Genomic DNA, 15,567 nt, shown 5'->3' with positions numbered 1-15,567 from the left:
CTTGAACATTCGTCACACATTTTTCATATGGTTGGGTCCAGTTATGGAGAAAAAGTATTCCCATTCTGTTTATCCTATCTTTTCAAATTCAAGAATCATCCATAAATGTTGGGCTTACATAGATAGAAATACAGGGTGCGTTTTTTAATAATTTTAATTTATTTATTGTGGTCTTTTGCTCAGGCTCCATTCCCTTAAAACCCTCAGATGTCTTCCTTTGCTTGGGTCTGCTTAATCATTGTAAAACATGGACATGCACGCAACCCAGATCCACATTCTGAAGCCAATGATGAAAGGAAACAAAATCCATTTTGTGATAGAATGGGATTTGGAGCCACTGGGCAGCATTACTAAGAAACAAGGCAACTTTCATGTACTGCCAGTTGCTACTGAGCCCAGTGCTTGTCCAGTGAAAGAGCCAATTATGAACCAAATGGGATTACACAGCATCTACATGTGCACTCTAATACCAATGCAAGAAACCTGGGTGTATGTCCAACATCCATTAACAAGTTGGCATGGTAGATAATCAAAAGGCAATCTGGATGCCAGGTTCCGAATGGCTGAGCAGGGAGACATATTTAAAGTAACATTCTTTAAAATATCTTTTTATGGTTGCATTGGCTACAATTGAACTTGAGATCTATGATTACAGCTGTTTGTTTAAAATGTTTTTGGATTGTGGTGTCAACAAAAGCTATTGAGGCAGTTTATATAAATAATGGAATTCATTGTATCCACCCACCCATTGTAAGGTCATGGGACACCAATATGCAAGTTAACTGGCTCTCTTAATGGCAGATCAGCACCAATTGCCCATAAATTAGAGCAGGTTATTGTTAACAAGCATGACTACCAGTGCTTTGGACCATATCCAATCCAGGGTTACTACTGATTCATCTACTCATAAAACAGTGCTCAGATGTGCTAAGCCTAAAATGACCATTGATGGGGGGGGGGGGTTCTTGATTAAAAATTTGGTCTATATGAAGCAACAAAATAGTTTGCTTCTATATGAAGCAAAAATAGTATTGCAATATATATATTTTTAATTTCAACATGAGTACAATTTGCCAGGTGCCCCCAGATATCCCTCCAAAAGTGGGACAATGTGGTCACCTTAGCTAGGCATCTTTTTCTCCTTCTCCCCTTTGGCATGCTGTTCCAGCAACTAAGTTTGTTCAGCCAGCAAGGAAACTTCTTCCCCAGCACTATAGCAACTTTCCAAAAATGGAAACAAATTACAGCCTAACCAATCTCTTGACCAGGCCTGTACGACATTGCCACCACTCACTAGATAACGCAGGGCAGGCAAAACAAAGGGGAGCTCTTGAAAATCATCAATTGACAGATAATAACTACACACATGGGAAAGAGAGAACAATGGAATGTGTCATTGTGAAATTTCTATGCAAAACTCAAAAGTACAACATCAGCACAGTGACCATTCACAACAGCCGTAATGGCATATTTTATATTCAATTAATCTGTTGTTAAACTCTGACTCAGCAGTTATTTATTCCGCAGTTATTTATGCTCCAATTCACCCATTAGTCTTTGTGGCACCTTGTTTATAAGGAAAGAGAACAGCGTAACACCCATAAAAAGGCATTCTGCTACAGTGTCATGATCTCTTGAAGTGAATTAATTAGAATTATGTTTTTTAATTCTAATGAAACTAAAAATAACACCCCGAGAAGCTGCATTTTTCGTTCAGCGGATAAATGTCTTCAGAAATGAAGGGGGAAAGCTGCACAACTGCACTTTGTTTGCCTTGAGAAAACCCAGACCAACTCTGCTACTGATCTGGATGTCCTCTCTCCTGTCCAGCAATGGGACCATCCTTAGCCTTGCAAGGTCAGCTTACCCTGGCTGAGACAAACCATTCATTACTGGCGGTTGCAGCAAGCAAGCAAGTGTCCAGCTCAGGCACTGCAGGGCTGCAGCCTCTAGGCTCAGGAATTGGAGCCAGTAACTTCCGCAAGCCCCGCCTGGGAAAGAGAGCCACCTGCAGCTGAGCCAGGGCTTCAGGACATTTCTGGTTGAGTGAAGGAATGTAGGGGAGGAGATTGGAAGGCTGCCATATTTAAGTAGGGTTTGCAACAAGGTCATGAAGAGTCTAGTGTGAAAAAGCAGCAGATACAAAGCCAGGAAGAAGGCAATGCCATCCCCCCTCCCCTCTCTCCCATCTGAGGCCTTGCAGGTCCTTTGCAGCAGGGAAGGTCACAACAGAATAAAGGTAACATGGCTTACCTGTGGTATCATTTGTGTGTGATTTCTGTTCTTTCTGCAGCAGATGGTCCACAACTCTTGTCCGTTGTTATGCTTTAAACTAGTTACATGAAGTACAAGGAGTACTTACTCTCTGCCTTAGAAATAAGTATCATGCTTATTACTTATATCTATTTTTTGGAGTGTACTTTAGTATGCTCATAACTAGAAGAAGGCAGAAGTGGGCATCTCCTGGCAGCATCTGTATGTTAGTTCTGAATAGATAATACAGCAAGCAACTCTGCCTAAAAGCATGCATTAATCTAGGCTTTCTCAACCAGGGTTGAATGAAACCCTGGATTTCTTGATGGCTTTGGAGCAGTTTCCCCAATAGGTGGGAGTTTATTAATTTTTAATATATATATTTTTTAAAATCTGTTAAATATTTATGGGGTGATATGACCATATAAGAGCCTCTTGTGGCGCAGAGTGGTAAGGCAGCGACATGCTGTCTGAAGCTGTCTGCCCATGAGGTTGGGAATTCGATCCCAGCAGCCGGCTCAAGGTTGACTTAGCCTTCCATCCTTCCGAGGTCGGTAAAATGAGTACCCAGCTTGCTGGGGGGTAAACGGTAATGACTGGGGAAGGCACTGGCAAACTACCCCATATTGAGTCTGCCATGAAAACGCTAGAGGGCATCACACCAAGGGTCAGACATGACCCGGTGCTTGCACAGGGGATACCTTTACCTTTATGGTCATATATGGTCATGTCAACCCTCTCACCCCTCCCAAAATGGCCAGTGATGGGCCTGGAGGGGGGTGGGAAGAGAGTGTACACAGCTATGCTTTCCAGTCCCAACCATATTCTGCATGATCGCATCACTTTTTGGGTTTCTTGAAGCCTGAAGAATGTTTCAAGGTTTCTCAATGATGAAAAGCTGCATTAATTGGATGGTTTTCTGAGTGAAATAGCTGTAAAATACCAATTTTAAAAAATGATGGGGTTTTTAACGTCACAAAGGATAAAGATCTTCCTTGTATCACTTTATGCAGACGGTCTCTGCCATTGCAAAAAGCAAAATAAGTGGCCATGTAGAAGAATGCAGGCCTCTCTACATACACTCTGCCGTTATTAGGTCAAGCTGACACATAAAGTTGACAGCTTCTGTGTTTCTGCTGCACACTTCCTTTGCCACTGTGTAGCCAAAATTGGACTGTCAACGTTATGTCTTCTAAGATCTTGTGTCCTTAGTATTATTTACCATCTCTTTCTTGGAATGATAGTTGTCTTATGGGGATAGCTTTTTTGTTTCTGTACTGTTTCTTGGGAGCTTGGGTTTTCATCCCACCTTCTGCTATTACCTCTTGGTGGCTGGTCCAGAACTAGATAGATTGACATCAAATGGCCAGGTATGTTTAGTCTGATTGATCCATCTTTGCTCCCAAGATGGATGCCTAGCTCCTGCCTTTGGTGTCACCTGCAGATATAAAGAATATTAGAAGTGTGGTTTTTTAAACCAAGCTTTTCACTTCCTGAATGAGTCTCAAAGTGGCTTACATTTGCCGGTGAGGGAGGTGGGGCTGAGAGAGTTGTGACAGACATTGCACTGTGAGAACAGCTCTAACAGGACTGTGATTAGCCCCTGCTGGTTGCATGTGAAGAGGCAGGGAGTGAAATCTAGTTCTCCAGATTAGAAATTGCTGCTCTTAACTACCACACCAAGCTGGCCTGCAGAGAGAGCAAGCTAATGCTGGTACCCAGATGAACACAAGTTTAGTACCTTCCTCCTGAACTGCTGAATGAATCCATTCCAAAGGCCGGTATCATAATTGCCAGTGTAGCATAGCAACTAAGAGAATGAACTCCTAAACCAGCATTTCTGTCTGCATATCCCCTTGCCCATAAACACTTTCTGGGTCCTTACACAAGCTATGCTATCAGCCATAGGTCCACATTTCCAGTGCAAAGTTGGCTTTCATGCATTTCAAGCTTATGTCTGTCTCCAATTCCAATTTACTCACCACAATGATTCAAGAGAGAGGGATGTCCGTTGTGGGAAATGTAAATGGACCTCAGAGTATCTCAGTAGAAAGAGAAGAAAGCTGGTTTCAGTGATCTGAAAGGCTTCCAGAAGCAGTTGATGAAAAAAGATATTTACCTTGTTCATGAAGGGATAGCAAAGAAGGAGGTGAAGTTGGGTCTCATGCAGTCCTTCCCTTGTGCAGTTAACCCACAAGGAGAGAGGTACGTAAGCAGAACTCAGACTGGGGTGCGCATCCCACAGTGTGCAACTCAGATCCTAATTCCCCCCTGTCCCATAGCTCAGGGGTCCCCAACCAAAAATGCTCGCAGACTCCGTGTGCTTGCAGACTCAAATTCAGGTGCTGTGTGGCGAGTGCAGCCACCATATGGTTGCTGGCCCCAGGAGGTGGGGCCTGCCACAGAATTGCTGCCACAGCTTGTCTTCTGTCACACTGTGAAGGTCAGATTCAGATTCCTTTATTGGCATATGATTTAAGCCAGAAACAAATTCCGGCCACAGAAATATGGACCACAGTAATAAAGCCTTATGTCGTAAAGCCGATCTGCAGCAGAGATAGATTGGTTCTTGAGATAATTGACAGAATTTCTGCAAGGTCCACTATCTGAGAAGGCTCCTTTGACAATTTAAGGGATACTGGAGAGCAAACTGGCATTGAGCAAACGCACTGCAGGAACATTGCAGAAACTGTCCTCTTGCTGGTGGGCGGGGCAGTTTTGTTGCCTTAGTAAAGAGCATGAGTCCACATACATTGCTATTAGAGCATGCTGCAGCTTCAGGGCCCATTCTTGAAGCTTTTGAAATGTAATGGCTTTACAGCTTTAAATAAAAATGTCGTACCTCAGCAGCAAAAATCGGAACTTGGAGCAAAATCCAGTTTGACTTACCATTACAGTTAATTCAAAGCCAGTATAGCTCTTAGTGCAGACATTCTCAACAAGTGGAATAGGCTGAAATAGGCTGCCTAAGGAGGTGGTGATCTCCCCCTCACTGGCAGTCTTCAAGCAAAGGTTGGATACCCCCTTTTTTGGATGCTTTAGGATGCTTTGGGCTGATCCTGCGTTGAGCAGAGGGTTGGACTAGATGGCCTGTATGGCCCCTTCCAACTCTATGATTCTGTGAAGGGTTTCATGAAACTTTGGGGTTTCTTGACAGCCCTGGAAAGAGTTTCCTGAATGGATGGGAGTTAATTATTTTGGATATATATATTTTTAATGTGTTAATCATGTATGGGGTGATTTGACTATATCAACCCATCCCTCCCTTCCCAAAGGGCCAATGATGGGCCTGGAGGGGATAGGAAGGGGAGGAGCTGCGGATGGGTGTGTACATTGGAAGGGGAGGAGCCCCAGGTTGGTGTATACTCTACAACGATATTCCGCACGATCATGCCACTTCTGGTGCTTCTCAAAGCCTGGAGAGGGCTTCAGGGATTTCCCAAGAATAAATAGTTGAGAGAGGCTGTTTAGTGCAACCAGTTAAATTCATCCTGCTAACTACATGAGACAGCCCACACATCATTTCCCCAGAATAAAGGATGTTGGAATGTTAATGCTTTCAAGGCCTTGTAGCTACATTCCTATATATGCTTACCTGGCAGTAAGTCCTACTGAGTTTCTTAATACTGTCTGCTGAAAAACCACGTGCAACACTGGCTGTAATTCCCTCCGATACTGCAAAACATTTAATTTGCCTTGGCATTTCTCAGGATGGTTATATTTGAATGGCAGCTCACACAAAGTCAAGTGCCTGAATGCCAGTTCATCTCTAAGTTATTGCTTTCACAGTTTCTAAATGCTCCTATTAATTCTTTCATAATATCTTTGTTTGCTTTCTCTCCTGGAGCGATCTCTTTGCTCCTCATTCCTTCCTCACTGAAAACAGAGTCTTGTCCCTAAAAGCCTCCCCTCCCCTCCCCTTGCAACTCAAATGTCAGACTGCACTGGCAAGCAAGCAATTGAAATTTTAAAACTGTTCCCTTTCACTTTCTGGGCATACATTAACATTCACACGTACATACACATTGCAGAAAGTTGTTGTTCTTTACAAGGGGTCTAGTCGAAATAATTGATCTAAGTCGAGCTGTACTCCAAGCTCCACAGAGTCTGTATAGCGGGCACAGCTTTTAATCTGAGTGCCTTATTGTCTAAATTCTCTTTCCCCCACCCCACGCATCTTGTAATGCCAAGATTAATATTCAGTAACTATTGAAGTGAGTACACAAACATGGATTTCAGGCTACTCCCCCCCCCCCCCCCCGGCAATGCAGAAGCTACCAGAACCAAACACAAGTCATACTGATCTTTGGATTATGGCTAGATAGATTTCTTAACATCTTTTGGAAAGTAAAGGAATGCTGGGAAGAATTGGGTGGAATGTTTTGCCTCTTCCAGTTGAACAGATATGTCTACATTCGGGGGAAATTTGTGACACTGCATTTTTTTAAATGCAGAATGATATCTTGAACAATGTAGTAGCATTACATTTTACAATAGTACCAAAGTTACAATAGTACCAAAGTTAATCAAGTCATTTGCAGTGCAATCCTAAACAGTAGACGGTAGTAAGTACATTGAAAACAAAAAGAGGTATGATCAGATCATTTCAAGCAGAGTGAATATTGCACTCTCTGTAGCTATTTCAGGGCAGAGGTTAACTGAAAGGCAGGATCCGACCTCTCAGTTGGAGTTTTCCATTATCAGGCATCCTTTAACTGCAATGCACAGTATCAAATTATCAGACAAACCAGGTCTAATGCTCTGTCCATGATTCTAGTTCTAACATTACTGACTGAAAAAATGAAAACTAAAGGACATGACATAGCAGGTTCAAATCTTTACAGGAAGACAATGCTGAATATTGACCTACACCTTTTGAATTGTTGCTGTCGTGAGCCTAGATGAAACACCAAGAGTTGTAAAAACAAGTTGAGGCATTTCTTGAGTTGTTTATTGAAGTCCACAGAGAGCACTGCAGGTGTGTTTGTGATAGAAAGGTATTGCTAAGAATGATTCGCTAAGAAAAACCTAGGTTCCTGACAGACCCCTCATTACACATTTTGCATGCCAAAATACTTTCCCACAGAATGCAGTTCCATATCTTCAAAGTAAATTCAGAGCAGAGAGTTGACACCCCAGTGCCAATAAACTGTTAATGCCATTTGACCTTCAATCAATATGCCTTGATTCCATGATTCCTTGCTTCCTCCTAATGTAGAGACCCATCTAGCTGGCAGCTAGCGTGTGAGCTGCCGTTTCATCGTTGCCACACTCCCCCAAGTGAAAAAAACATTCCCCCCCCCAGTGGATGGGCGCGATTTTCGGCCGAAAATAAAGGGAACTTGCAAACGGGGCTGTGTTGTGCTTGGTGACTTGAGGGGAGCTTTGAAGCAGCTCTGTGGAGGGACTGCAGCCGGAGAAGCCTCGCTGGGTGAATGAAGGCTCGCCGGCTCGTTGCTCTCCGCTCGCTCCGAGAAAAAAAAATGGTGATTGCTTCGCCAGAAGTTCAGAGGATCGAGCCAGGAGGAGGGACTTTGCTGAAACCGCAACAATGGTAACGCACAGAACTTTTTGGAGATTGCAGATTGTTTGCAAGAGTGTAGCGCTTTCCAGAGGGTGAATCCACTTTTTGGGATTTCCCTGGAAGCGCTACAACGAAGCGCTTTTAGCGGGACTGTTTCAGGAGTGTGGCAGATTGTGTACGACGGCGTGCATAACTGCATATTAGTAGCAATTACAATTTGCCACACTCCTGCTACATTAAAATTGTGAGGAATGGACCATAGTGAAATGCTTACCTGGTGAAGATGCTACATTTTTGGCATGACCTTGCCAACATCCAGCGTCCAAGGAGCAAACTGCTAGCTACATCCTCTATTTTAAAGCGCTAGCTGGTGAATCGCTTAAAGTGGATTCCCCAACCTAAAAAGCAGAAGCTACAGGAGAACAACCAGCAGGCCACATGCTAAAGAAATGTTTGGAGGTGAAGAAGCACTATCTCCACCTCCAATGTCCCGCCCTTGCACCCACCTCCCTCTCCATTCTCCTGGGGATGTTTTTTTTTTTTTAAAGCAAATTGCCTAGAGCAACGAATAGGTGTACAAACGTGCAGGCAAAACAAAAAAATATTTTCTTCCAAGTTGTCACACAAAACATGCCTCTCTAAAGCCCCCCCCCCAAAAAAAATCAGGAATGGCATTTTGTCACCCTTTGAACTCTTAGTCTATAAAAATATCACATTTCATGAGTTAGACCTGAGATTCTTCTTCTTACTTACTTACAATTCTGGCAGCATTGTATACCTGCTGTGCTCTGAACATTGGCCTTTTTGTTTCTGAATTTCAAGTGCCATTAATGGGGTTTCAGGCTGGCTACTTCATACCAAGGTTCTCTGCAGGAAAGGTCAATAGGGGATAAAACTTCTGAGGCCGGTGACTTACAGAGAAGCACTAATCTCTTGCTACCCTTTCACCCACAAGAGCTGCTGTTGTCATTGGTATGATTCCACTGAGGAAAGAATAATTCATTAGGAACCTGACACTATTATTATGAGAATCACTGATAACTGGATGTAACTGGGCAGTAATTTCTCCATGATGAAGCTCTTCCACAATTAAGGTTGAAAATAAACAAGTTAAAAAGAGATGGTTGTGGTCAAACTATGCTGTTACCTTCTGCTTGGTCTTTTAAAAAAGAAAATCAGGGGTTGGGGGAGAAGCAGTCAAGTGACCTGTGTGCCTATTTCGGACCCCTAATGTGTGCCTGGCAGCTATTCAAGTGGGTTGGTATCAGGGTGTCCCAGTGTGAGACTTCTAGATCTTTAATTGTTGCTTAAAGGGGGGAACATCAGCAGGTGGAGCTTTTGTTTCTCCTGCTAGACCATTTTTGCCTGCTGAAATATATTTCTCCACAGCTATTTCAGGGACAGCAGACCTGTTCCCCTTTGCACCTGACACCCTTGTTGCAAGTCTTACAGTTGAGACATCCAGTTACTCCAGAGATATGGTTGGGTGACTGGGGCCACTGATCCAGCTGTAAAGCTACTTGCACTCATCCTTTGCCCTGAGTGATACAGGACTAAGAGGAGGCTAACCAATTTCTCTTCCAGGGGCAGCCTCCTGTCCTATTACAACAAATTTATGGGCAAATAAACACTTACTTTATAACATTTTTATTTTAAAAATCCTTTGAGACTTTTTAGAAAAAAATACAAAGTATGAGGTTTCATAGGCTGCTATCTACTTTAGCTTGGTATTTGCTCTCTCCAACTCTGAGAAGATTCAATTGTTGAGGTATGATTCTGAATGAGAAGACTCCATGGATTTTGGGGAGGGCGCAAATTTCCAAAGGTTTAATGATAGAGCAACCAATGCCTGGATAATAGTTCTCCTACCAAAGTTAGCAGAACCTTAGCATACCCGTGAAGTCACCTGAAGTATAATAGTATAATGATAAGTCATAATAATAATACAGGACTTCCTCAACTTGTTCCTGTTGTTTGAGAAAAAACCACGGCCAATCAGAGGAGGCAATGCTCAGCGAGATTAAAAAGTAGAGTGAGTCATGATAAGACAGCTTTATGTGCTAAATAATCTCCCCTGCATGGGAGACAATAAGATAAAGGTATCCCCAGTGCAAGCACCGAGTCATGTCTGACCCTTGGGGTGACGTCCTCTAGCGTTTTCATGGCAGACTCAATACGGGGTGGTTTGCCAGTGCCTTCCCCAGTCATGACCGTTTACCCCCCAGCAAGCTGGCTACTCATTTTACCGACCTCGGAAGGATGGAAGGCTGAGTCAACCTTGAGCCGGCTGCTGAAGGCTAACAGAAAGACTTGCCTAAAATGGCTGAGTGAAAGGATGTCAAAGATGAGATTTGAATACACAGCTTAGGGTTCCAGTTCAGTCTGTTAACCAGCATGACGGCTAGACTGGAGTCCAGTAGCACCTTAGAGACCAGCAAGATGTTGGGGGTATTTGACTTTTGACAGTCAAAGTGCCTTTCATCAAACCTTGACTCCGAAAACTTTGTACTTCCAAAATCTTGTTGCTGCCGGACTTGAATCTAGCTGTTTTACTGCAGGCCAATATGATGTCCTCTGAAAATTATCCAGCATGGCATGCTATCTCCTCAACCTCTCCTGATACACTTGCTTATTAAAACAACATTTTAATTTTTGATTTCATGGCAACACATTATGCAGCATATTCTGCAAACAGTACTACGGATTTTACAATTTAATGAACTTCTCTATAAATGCACAAAGTATGAATATTCCTTTCTCAGAGTTATCTCTAGGTGCACAAAGTATGAATAGTCGTTTCCCAGAGTTATATTCGTTCTCATCACAGAGAGCATCATTTTGAAGACATTTTGACAGAAAACCTCTAGGACTTTTGCTTAGTTCAATCAAGAGAGGCAATCCTTGATGGCACTGAAATGTTACGGGTCGGCAAGAGATGACAGGTGGTGTCCTTCATTTTCTGTGACTAGAAGGGCATGCAAAACCAGGACGGGATTGCTTTTAAGTGCTGCAAATATGAATACTTACTCATCTGTTGTGGCGAATTGACATACACAGCCCATAAAAAAGCTTGCTCCCCCTCCTAGCGTCTATAGAGCTCCGATTCTAGATGCATTCGTTCTTCAAAGCTGGAGTAATGCTGTGTTGTTGATCTTCTCACCAGACCTCCTAAAACTAAGGAGCCCAACTGCAGTTGCTCCTACTTTGGGAAGATAACTAACAGGATCATAAATCTTCGTCTCTTATAATCTTATCGGAATTTCTCAGACTGACTCCCACCATCCAAGGATCCATATCTAGATGGAGAAGATTGGGGGAGCATTCTGAACTAATTGTAGCAAACAGACCTTGATCATAGAAGGGCACCTGCACACTTGAAAGAAATTATTTTTTTCAAGACAACAAACTAAGGTTAAATTATACTGTTGAGAGGAAGTGAAGCAGGATCATGAACTGGTGGAATGTTATGGACTAGAGGCCCAGGTTTCAGTCCCCAGGCCTTATGGAAAGACCTCTGAAACTGCTGTACCAACCCAAGAATGTTTGCTCAAGTCCCACGGAATCCCATTGAGTTCCAATAAGTTAAATTGCACTTATTCCTCAGTAAGCAGGTTTAGGACTGAAGCAATTCTGTTAGGCATTTTTGTCATACTGTCATTGTTACTTATTTCCCCCAAGTATACCTCATCATGTCATCCAGTTGGAACCTAAAGCAGCTTACAGTTTTCCTCTCCTCCATTTTATCCTCATAGCAACCACATATGGTAGGCTAGGCTGAGAGTTTTAATTGAGGCAGGCAAGCACCAACTTCCACTGCCTCAAGATCTAGGAGTCTTAGTAGACCACACAATGAACATGAGTCAGCATGGCTAAAAAGGCAAATTGGATTTTGGGATGTATCGAACAGAGTATCGTATTCAGGTCATGGGAGGTGATGGTACCGCTTTACTCTGGTTCGGCCTCACTTGGAGTACTGTGTTCAGTTTTGGGCACCACAGTTGAAGAGGGATGTAGACAAACTGGAGCATGTCCAGAGGAGGGCAACAAAGATGGTGAGGGGTTTGGAGACCAAGACATATGAGGAAAGGTTGAAGGTCTGCTTAGCCTGGAAAGGAGATGACTGAGAGGGGATCTGAAAGCCATCTTCAAATATTTAAAAGTCTGCATATAGAGCAGTGGTCCCCAACCTTTCTGTGGCTGGGGAACGGCAAGGCATCGGGCCGCACCCGCGTGGGCCACGGCCACACACCGGGCCGCGCCCGCGGGCCGCACCCGCGGATCGAGCCGCACCCCGCGGGCCATGCCCGCGCATCAGGCCGCACCTGCGGGCCGCGCCCGCATATCGGGCCGCACCTGCGGGCGCAGCCCAGCCCTGATTCCCTCTCCCCGCCCTCCCACAGTAAGAAGCTTCCCGGGCCGCAAGCTTGCGGCTTGGGAAGTTTTTTACTGCGGGGCGGGGGCGGGGAGAGGGAGCCGCGGCCCGGCGCCATGGCCTTCGCCGCCCGGCACCGGGTCGCGGCCCGCAGGTTGGGGACCACTGATATAGAGGATGGAGCACAGGTGTTCTATCTTGCCCCAGAGGGACGGACCAGATCCAATGAAATGAAATTAATTCAAAAGAAATTCCATCTCAACATCCGGAAGAAGTTCCTGACAGTTAGAACGGTTTCACAATGGAACAGGCTTCCTTGATAGGTGTTGGGTTCTCTATCGTTGGAAATTTTTAAACAGAGGTTGGATAGCCATCTGACAGAGAGGCTGATTCTGTGAAGATTCAAGGGGGTGGCAGGTTACAGTGGATGAGCGATAGGGTTGTGAGTGTCCTGCATAGTGCAGGTGGTTGGACTAGATGACCTAGGAGGTCCCTTCCAAGTCTATGATTCTATGATTCTAAGCCAATGGCCCTTACTTTCAGCCTGTTCTTGTTTCCTCCCTCCATCAGGGCTGGGGCTGGGGCTGGGGCTGGGGCCCTTTTCTGCTCTGTTTTCCTCAGTGAAAAGTCACATTTGTAATTCTCCAACCAATTGAATAGCATCTGACGGATGATAAATATTTTCCCACAACTACCTTTTGAATCCGGGTACATAAGTGTAGCCTGAAAGAGTCAATTGTCGTTGTGTCTAAAACGACACCATATGTAAGACCTGCAAAACAACATCATGTTCTAAGACATTCTACGTAAATAAGGTAAGGGGGGAAATTGCTGGATTGTGGAAGACAATTGATGTGAAAAGTCACACGCATGCTGATCTATTTCTTGCAAATCTAGTGGAGCTTAACTTAGCCATGATTGGTTAGAATTATTAGATCCTTGACTGCAACATTAGGATTAATTGCTCAATATGTTGTGCTTATCCAGGCAGCAAAGGGTTCTCTGCCACTATGATTTAGTTTTTTTCCCCTCCCAAGTCACGTTGAAATGACACTTGCCTTTATTCCTGTCACAGACATATCAGCAAGGTAATTAAAGGTTTGAAACTGCAATGGTTTCGTCTTTATGAATATTAATTAGGAACACACACTGTGGAAAACTCACCAGCATAAGTGTTTTGGTTTTGACTTGTTTAATTGCAAGATATTTTGGGTTTAAATGAACGGGACTGAAGCCCAGCTATTAATAGATACTGGATAACAGATGCCTCCTTAATGTAGATCAGCCTTTTTCAACCTTTTGACGGTGGAGGAACCCCTGAAATAATTTTTCAGGCTTTGAGGATCCCTGGAAGTGAGGTCAGCTGGCCACACCTCCCTGCCACATCCCGTAAGTTACATGTCCCCTGAGGTGATATCACCACCTGCATTAAGAGGCTGTCTTGAGGAAGACTGAGAGGGGGAGAGAAAGGAGGCGGTTTTAGGCAGCAGTAGGCATGCAGGTTCTGCCCCCTCCCGGCACAGAAACCACAAGAGAACTGACGCTCGGGAGGGGGACCAATGGAAGTAGCCAGTTCCCTCGTTTGTGGCTGAGTCTCTTAAGGCAGGAAGGGGAAAGCCACAGACCCCCTGGTTGGGAATTCCTGATGTAGATAATAGTCAGTAGGGTTTGCAAATTACAAATCCTGCATTATTTTAAGTTTCTAGGATTATGATTCATCAACAGGACGGACAAATGGGGAAAGATAAAGTCAAAATATGCATGTCCGCCATAAAACATGGTTTAAGGAGGTAGGCCAGGTAGCTCACTTCGGCAGGCAAACTCCTGCCAATAGGCTCTGCCCCTACTTCCACTCCATAGGGCAGTGGGAGAAAAATTGGGGGAGCAAAATGGGGTCTTTTGATGCTATGATGTCACTTCCAACAGCAAAACTGGACATGAAATCAGTATGTTATGGCACACTCTAGTATTCACCCCAAACTTTGCTATTGCAGTACTGGGAGATGTCTTTTACCCAATATACTCATCCTTCCCAGTCTCCTCAAGGGTGCCTTTGGCCAGCAACACTAGTCTTAAGGCAGAGAGAGAAAGAAAGAGAAAGGGGCTTTTTGCACGGCTTCAAAATAGCACAATGGTTGCTAATTGAAAACGCTACTAATTTGCCTTAACGCACGACGTCGTAGACAATCTGCAACACTCCTAAAACCGACCAGCAAAAAGCGCTTCGTTGTAGCGCTTTCAGGGGAATCCCAAAAAGTGGATTCACCCTCCGGAAAGCGATACACTCCTGCAACCAATCTGCAACAATAGCGATAAAGACCTGTGCGTTAACATTGTTGCGGTTTCTAAAAAGTCCCTCCTCCTGAGCCTGTCCTCCAAACTTCCGGCGAAGCGATCGCCATTTTTTTCCCCCCAAGCGAGTGGAGATCAACGCACCGGCGAGCCTCCGTTTAGCCAGTGAGGCTTCCCAGGCTGCAGTCCCTCCTCAGAGCTGTTTACAGTCACTAAGCACAAGAAGCCCGCAGAAGCCCGTTTGCTGATGTATTTTCCCTTTATTTTTCACACTGTTTCGGCTGAAAATCGCGCCCGTGAGGGGGGGGGAGGGGGGGATTTTTTTTCCCCACTCAGAGGCAGCGTGGCCACGATCAAATGACAGCTCAAACAGAGGCTTCCCGGCTTCAGTCCCTCCCCTTCAGTCACTAAGCACACACATTTCACACACACATTTCACACATTCCATTCAGCCGAAAATCGGGCCCGTGAGAGGGGGGGGGATTTTTTTTTTCACTCTGAGGCAGCGTGTTAACGATCAAACGATCAAACGACAGCTCAAACACCCCAGGCAGCTGGATGGGTCTCTCCGTTGCAACGAATCTACCCAGATTCGTTACAATGGGTCTGTTTTTTTTTTTTTAAACCTTCCTTAAAGGGAAAGGGGCTGTTTGGGAGCATGCTAACGGCTGCCCATTGGCTGCTTGACGGCCAGGGGCGGGACGAGCTTGGCAATAGCGCTTCCTTTCTAGCGATTTCTGCCGAGACCGGAAGCCTGTGGGAAACGCTAAAAAACGCAACTGATTCCACTACAAAGGCAGGTATGCATAACGACGAATTCCACTATTTTAAATGGCGATTTTTCATTCAGTGACCAATTTGCAACAAAGAACCCCGTGCAAAAAGGCCCTAATTAAAACTTCCTGTTGAACTCAGATTGAATGGAAACTTTAACGTTTTAAGCTGGCAGCACTAAGACTTCAACTATAAGTATTGGCTTCACACGCAAAAAGTGATCTGAGATCTCAGCTACTTTTATTGGACACTAAAACAGGAGGTTATAAGTGTTGCTGGAGAGCGACAACTTCTTATAGGCAATCAGACCAAGAGCACACACTGTAACTGCTAGGCCAGAACAGAGAAACAG

The sequence above is a fragment of the Paroedura picta genome, chromosome 3, assembly GCF_049243985.1.
Source record: "Paroedura picta isolate Pp20150507F chromosome 3, Ppicta_v3.0, whole genome shotgun sequence".
In the NCBI taxonomy this organism is placed as follows: domain Eukaryota; kingdom Metazoa; phylum Chordata; class Lepidosauria; order Squamata; family Gekkonidae; genus Paroedura; species Paroedura picta.
This window is presented reverse-complemented; position numbering follows the sequence as displayed.